At 41.1% G+C, this 7,951-nt stretch overlaps 1 protein-coding gene across 2 annotated transcripts in view; it reads right to left on the reverse strand.

Moving 5' to 3' along the window:
- LOC101845163 overlaps positions 1–2,347 on the reverse strand; it is a 14,164-nt gene extending 11,817 nt beyond the window's left edge. The window contains exon 1 of one of the 2 annotated variants that reach the window (XM_005096502.2): positions 2,257–2,347. The gene's annotated coding sequence lies outside the window, so the exon portion shown is untranslated. Of the gene's footprint in view, positions 1–2,191 lie in introns of both variants that reach the window. The other variant, XM_005096501.3, reaches the window with a different exon arrangement.
- Between the last annotated feature and the right edge of the window lie 5,604 nt (positions 2,348–7,951).

Consider the following 7,951-nt stretch of genomic DNA (forward strand, 5'->3'; position numbering starts at 1 on the left):
GGGTGAGAATAACAAGACACAGGCTATTCTCACCCCTGGCCCTGGTGAGAATAGCCACTTCCTTACCCCAAACCCCTTACCCTCTACAGTGGAGTCCACTTATAACGAGTCCTGAAACAATGAGAAGTCTGTTATAAAGACACTGTTCTAAAACCCCGGGTTTTTTTCCTTCTTTATCTTTGTAAATAAAATACTGCTATTGCCGCTATAATTGCGCAATCAGACCTTCACGCGAGTCGTTTATAACGGAATATTGCTGCTGCTGTGCACAGCGCACAGACCAATTAAACCTATAAAACCTTGATGGTTGAGAAAGTTGTCGGTGATCCAGCGAAACAAGGAATGGGAGAGCTCACGCGAACCAACAATGAAGGCCGGAGCGAATGAGTGGGGAGAGTGTGGCATGCGCAGACACAAGCAGAACGCATCGCGTGATAGGCCAGCCCAGTCTAGATTATCTAGGCATACCGTGCCTCTCATTTCTCTGGTGCGCGATGGAGAGGTCACAATGCTGTGATAGATGGATGGAGTGAATGTATGACGTGCGTGAGCAGACGCAACGCGCCACAGTGTGTGGTGGGGTGGGGGACAACACTGCGGGCTAGTTAGCCTAGAGTCAGAGCCCCTTCTTTCTGATCGCCAAGGCCGATTTGTCAACATTGCTAGTACTAGAGAAAGAAACCTGATTCGATTTTTTTATAAAGTAAGACCTTGAGATCATGTTGAACAAATCATCATCAGGGGAAATACAAAAAGGAATAAACAGAACGCCAAATCATAGATTAGGCCTACTTTACTATTTCCCTTGAACTTATTACTGGATCCCTTGTAACGAGAATCCTGCTATAACGGAAATTTCGCACCGGTCCCCTCCCTCTCGTTATAACAGGATTCCACTGTATTCTACTTCGTTTCATACTGGTCGCTCGTTATGCTCTCCCAATAACGGATTATATAACCCACAAAGAAATTTTCGCCAGCTCTATTCGGACTCGAATCCGATTAGATTTTTTTATCTTTCGGAGTCGAGTCCATGGGTTTTATCTATTTGGACTCGGAGCCATAAAAATTTACCCAATTTCAAATCTAACTGTAAAATATCAAATTATGGATAACCCCTGTAACCCCCCAGATTTTCTTTTATCCCAGTGGGGCAGGCCCCCCTGGAACCCCCCGATTGGTCCAAAGCATGTCCATCTAGTTAAAAACAATCAAATATTTCAAAAACTATTAATTTGCGACGGAAATGAAGTTGATACGTGTTCAGCGCATCAATATTTAGTAGAAAATAGACAACTGGTGGTAGCTGAGTGTGAGACTGGAGGGAAAGTAAAAAAATGCCAAAAAGGGGGGCATGCCCCCCTGTAACCCACCCAACCCCCCTTCTAGGTCTTGTGTAATATAGCTCAATTAAAAAATATCAAATGTTTCGAAAACACTTTATGATGAAGCTGATATTAAGAGCATCAATATTTAGATAGATCTAGATATCTAGATCATCTTTCCTATAACTAACTGTATAGAGTATAGAAAATGGACAACTAGATTCTAGATGTGTGAGACAGGAGGGAAAGTAAAAGCATGTATATACCAAAACTAGGTTATTTTTTTACTAATACACCCGTCTCATGTACCCGTTTGAAATACTTTTATTCTAGATCTAGATCTAATAGTATAGTATTTTGCATGCTGAATACGAATATGGGGAGGACTTCCGTAACGAGCGACCACTATGAGACAGAGCAGAATTGAGGGCTTGGGGTAGGGGTAGGGGTAAGGGTAGGGTTAGGGTTAGGGTTAGGTCTAGGCCTCTTCTTTATGAATGTGTTTGATGGGGTGGTCGCTCCTTACAGAAGTCCTTCCCGAAAATGGCCTTCATTTTTGCCGCAAATCAATAGTTATTGATGTTTGAAAATAGAACTAGATCTAGGACCAGTGGCGTAGTAAATATATTTGACTTGTTTTTAACAACATGGGGGGGGTCAGGGGCCCCCCTGACCTAAAAAGAAACTGGGGGGGTTCAGGGGGCCCCCTGAATTTCACAATGATTTGATGTTTTGGCAATTTGGGTTGATATTTACTTGAAATAAACAATTCAAAATTGATTTGCAAGGGTGTGTTCTACAGCAAAAATTGTGGCAGTTTATGCATCTAGAAAAATCTATGTGTGGGTGCAAAAGTAAAAATTTACCAAAACTAGATTTCTAGATCTAGATCTACAATTGACCAAAGACTGTGTGGCTCTATACTCTGTACCCAATCAATCATTTAAATTCAAGACAATACAAAAACAGTTTTAGAATCGACAGGCTTTGTGATTGTTTTCTTCGCTATGGTTTTCTTTCACAACAGTAACCTCCCTTTGAGGAGGAACTAAAACGCCCTAAACTAAATTCCGAAACGATGAAAATGTCTTCTTCAGTTCCTTCCTGTTGTCTTTCTTTTTTTATCAGCTCGCCTTTTCTCTTTGTGTCATTCGTTGTAAAGTTGTTTAGAATATATGTGTATGTTGTTCTTTGTCTTACTCTGCTCTTTTTCCCTCTTTACTTTTACATAGAGCAGATACATACGAAGTTTCTTCATCTGAATAATACTAGATCTAGATATCTAGTTCTTTTACTAGATCTAGGCTATGTCAGAAACAAAAATCAATGTGTATTGCTGTTTCAAATATATACATGTATCTATATAACTCTAAAGGTCTTGTGAAAAATTTTTGCATGAGGTCGAATGACGCATCTAATATTAATGTACTACATAAATTATTGTTAACTTTTCTTTTCACATTGAATTTTAATGAAATTAAGTTACAGTAGTCGAATAATTTAATTTCTGTGTATAGTGTATATACCTACCTGCATATATGTTTACGGTCCTGTACAGCCCAGAAAAAAAATATTCACTCTGAACTTAAATAGACCTATTATCTTATCTTATCTCTTCTTCTTATCTTCTCTTAAGAATCTCAATTTTCTTAGTTCTGATTTTATGTGGATCCTGCCATATTTGCTTGGAGCACTTTTCTGGGGTTTTTTCCTTTCTGTCCCTGACATTCTGAGTCGGCCTATTCTCCTTAATACCACACTTCAGCATTCTCCAGTCTCATGTCTGTTTACTCTTTGTTTAGAGTCCAGTTCTCGCATAATTTTGATCGACCGGCTTTCTGGGTTCTTAAATTGCAAACGCATATCCCCTGTTATAAATTTGTAAAAAAGTGCAAATAACTAATTTGATTTTGACCCCGGATCGGAATTAAAATTCTGATTAAGTCTGACAAATTGAAGGCTATATTATTATTTTCAGACAGTTGTAACATTTAAAAAACACTTCGACGGAAAAGCCAGATCAAGATATATTATTATGTAATAGGCCTTTATAATAGATAGTGTCAACATTCTCTAACGTTAGAGAACGTATACATGTTGTGTACGTTCTCTAATGTTCATTGCTTTCAAGCTTGGCATCGAATCCCGGTCCCGGAAGGGTTTTTTTTTCTCTTCTCCTCATCCCGACTGACCTACAATTTGCCCCCGGACCCCCCACCATGGCGAATAATAACTGGCAGGAGGAACAATTGGCAGCAGTCTGGGGGCCGCAGGAAGCCCCCGGAAACAAGAAAATTTGCAATTGAAGAGCTAAAATTTGGCCTCTCTGATCTTAAATTTTAAAAAAATATATACTTAGACTCACAGACAAAAGAAAGCCACTTGAACTTTAACCTGGCCTAAATTGGTAAAAGGAAAATATTCTCTGTAGGTAAAAGCTCCTTTTGGGAACAAAACCAGAATTTGCATACTTCATCACTACATAAAAAACTACAAAGCAACAATAAATTATAATTATGAGAAAAAAACTGTTGGTCAGTCGAGGGGGGGGGGGGAGGAGAAGAAAAAAACCCCTTCCGGAACCAGGATTCGTTCCCGCGCTCATAAAACAATTAATTGTACGTATGACTTCAAACACATATGCGCTGTCAACTCGGCCTTTAGAACTACCAACAGCGAAGGGTAGATTAAGCTTAATATTAAGGCAACGCAACATAGATCAAAATGTAGTTTTTATACAACGAAAAAAGTGAGAAAGTCGGAAACATGGGGGAGGGGGGGGGGGGGTATCAATGAGGCGGTGGATATGGTCTGAAGGAAACTAAAAATTGGCGGAAAATTGGAAGCACTGCACATTAGACAACGTAGACAGCTTGAATAAGTTCTCTAACGTTAGAAAAAGTAGACACTGTACTGTCGGGACCTCACAATCACAACATCTAGATCTAGACAGACATTGAAAGCAGCAGGAGCCAGGTACGACTGTACCGGTGGACGTACGCTTTATTACTGAAGATTCTCTTCCCTAAATTCCATGACGATTGTATCTAAGACAACAATTACGTAACCACTTACGCGGCTTGGTTACCAGTTGCCAGTGGTTATATACCAGTTGCCAGGTTTCCTAATTAGTAAGGCAAAGGAGATGGTTTCAGGGATATCGCAAAACCACAAAACAGCAGTGAAACAAATTCACCATGAAGATGAATCAGATTCTGACAGCACAATATGAGTGTTTCAGATAAATCTCAAGAAAAACGTACCTACAGTGACGGTAAATATGTGTTCAAGCAAGCTGACATTTATTGAGGATACAGGAGCATCTGTAAATAATATAATAACAAAGACAACGTATGATCTGATGAAGGAGAAACCTATTTTGAGGCCTGATCCTATTACTATTTATGGATACTCAAACAGTGAAAAGCTGGATGTCCTTGGACGTTTCACAGAAAACATCCAATGCAAGGGGAAGAAGATCAAGGGAAGTTTCTATGTCGCCAAGACACCCGAAAAAGCATGCAACTTACTCCCTGCAACAACCTCTGAGAAACTAGGAATAATTTCCTTCCTGAACAATGTAACTACCTCGGAAGCTCTTTTTCAGGGATTCGACAGAATTGAAGGTCTCATGATAAAACTCCATATTGATCAAGAAGTTCAACCAGTCGCCCAAAAATACAGAAGAATACCATACCATGTAAGGAAGGATGTTGAAGCGGAAATGCAACGCCTAGAAAAACAAGACATCATCAATCATTGAAAAGATAGAGGATCCTACCTTATGGGTCAGTCCTATAGTGGTTGTCCCAAAGAAAACTGGCGGAGTTCGTCTCTGCGTAGACATGAGACGTGCAAATACAGCTATAAAAAGAGAGAGAGACACCCAATGCCCACACTCGAGGAGGTGACAAACGAATTAAATGGCTCCAAATTCTTTAGTCGTTCGGACTTACATGACAGCAAGCATTCCATCAGATGGAACTCGCAGAAGAAAGTCGTCACATCACCACTTTCGCTACTCATGTTGGTCTGAGAAGATACAAAAGACTTATGTTCGGTATAAATGCAGCTCCAGAACTGTTCCAGCATCACCTTAGTCAGATACTCCATGATATTCAGGGTGTCACAAACTACATTGATGATGTCATAGTCTTCGGCAGGACCAGAAATGAGCTTGACAGGGATGTACAAGCTACACTAGACTGACTACAAGACAAAGGAGTCAAATTGAACAAGGACAAATGTCTGTTCAGAGTCCAAAAGCTGACCTACCTCGAGCCGCACAAGATCAAGTCCATATCTGAGGCAGCACCGCCGTCAACTGTCTCAGAAGTTAGATAATTTCTAGGCATGACGCAGTATGTGTCACGCTTTATCAGAGGGTATGCGACTATCATAGAGCCTTTACGCATGTTGACAAAGAAGACTCAGTCTTGGATTTGGGGAAAACCTCAACAGGATGCTTTTGATCAGCTCAAATCAGCTCTTATAAACGCAGGAGTCATGACCTACTTTGACTGTCTTTGACCCAGTCAAATCTACTGAGATCATAGTCGATGCATCCCTATGTGGACTCAGTCACCAGTGCAATCTTAACTCAGGGAGAGGGGGGGGGCATGTCATTAGCTACGGAGGTCGAGGACTTACTTACACCAGTGGAAACGAGATATCCCCGAACTGAAAGAGAGATGCTAGTGGTCGTGTTTGGAGTGGAGAAGTTCCACATGTACTTATACGGGTCTAAGTTCATTGTTACAACTGACCATAAGCCGTTACTTGGCATTTATCAACAGCAACAAACCATGTTCAGCACGCTTTGGGAGATGGCGTCTTTGGCTGATGCCATACGAGTTCAACCTCAGATACAGTCCTGGGAAAGATGAGCTCAATCCAGCAGATTATCTTATCCGTCACCCCATCACTGAACCTACTAGAAACAACAAAGGTGAAAACTACTTCAGTTATGTGAAGAGGGCATCAGTTCCAAACGCTCTTACTCTTGACGAAGTCAAAGTCGCCACAAAGAATGACCTTCAGCTGAAGGGAGTGATGACTGCAATCCAGTCTGGAAACTGGAAAGGCAAGTCGCTTTCTTCATTTTCAAATATTAAAGATGAACTTTCAGTTTACGATGGGGTCATAATGCGCCAACTGGTTATTCCTAGTAGCCTACACCATCAAGTGATCACTCTCGCACATGACTCTCACCAAGGTGATGTAAAAACGAAACAACTAATCCGCGAGAAAGTATGGTTTCCAGGCTTAGACAGAATGATGGAAGAACACCTGAAAGGGTGTGTACCATGCCGATCATGAGTCATAGGCACTCCAAATCGTGAACCATTGAAGATGACACCACTCCCAGATTAGGCATGGGATGAAATATCAGTCGACTTTGCAGGACCTTTTCCACCTGGCGAATATCTACTTATCATGAGAGGCATTACAGGCACTTCTATATTATATGATGGGCAACCTTGGCATGGAAACACAATATTATCGCACTACCGGTTCGAATTAACCAAATAAAGCAAAGAAACCGCATCAACATTTTCATTGTATTAATTATTAACATAAATAAAGCATTACAATTCAAAACCAAGGTACGTGAGTATGTTAAAGGCTAAACAGACACACTCAATGGGAAGTTGAGGGTTAATTGTGCATAATAATATTATGAGTTGAATATTTGAGCAGTGTGCACACTTTTTCTTGTTTAAGTCTACTAATCGTAAGTTATGTAATCCTGCATTGTATGAGGCCTGTGCCTGTGTAAGGAGAGATATTATGGCAGCGGGTTATTATTATCCTGCTCGCAGCAAAAGGTAAACCCGAATATAACTGCACGAAGGGCTCAGAACGTCAACCAGAAATATGTTATATGGTCTTTTAAAATAATTTAGTGGATTCTTTCTTACTATGTTGAATTGCACTATAATGATGTTTCAGAAGGCAAAAATTGATGAGGCAAACATTCACACTTTCACCACGCCACCCGATCTGCTCTTGCTGGCTCATTCAGTCCGCACGTACTATATACATGGCGCAGTCTTTCACTTTCAGCAACTTACCTTTCCAAACCTCAGTTTGATTGTGACCTTTTACAATGTATGTCAAATAACGTCTCTTTCTATGTCTACCAAGTCTTCCTCACCGCACCTCTCCGCCCTCTCTGATCTCTCTCTCTCTCTCTCTCTCTCTCTCTCTCTCTCTCTCTCTCTCTCTCTCTCTCTCTCTCTCTCTCTCTCTCGGTCTTGACGTTAACCCCATCGTGTGAGCCCTGAGTGATGCAGATGGCCAGTATAGTGTGGGTGTGAAATCTCACGACTGCCTGTGAGAGTGCTCGAGTAGCGAGCCACTACGGAAACTTTCTTGGGTAGCCAGAAGCCAGAGGTGTGAAATTAGATTGACCAATGCCAGCCGAGAAAAGAGTTCCTCGAATCGTTGTTACATGATGGCAGTGAGGGGAGGGGTGGCATTGGTGGGTGGGGTAAGGGTGGAAGCAAAGGGGATGTTCAAACGTTCCTGTTTTTATAGGTCAAAAAGTGGTCCAATGAAATGCAAGCACTGGCGGTAATTGGATAAGTAAGACTGACACATGTCATTATCAGAGAGGTTAGCAG

This window comes from Aplysia californica, unplaced genomic scaffold (genome assembly GCF_000002075.1).
Source record: "Aplysia californica isolate F4 #8 unplaced genomic scaffold, AplCal3.0 scaffold00130, whole genome shotgun sequence".
In the NCBI taxonomy this organism is placed as follows: Eukaryota; Metazoa; Mollusca; class Gastropoda; order Aplysiida; family Aplysiidae; genus Aplysia; species Aplysia californica.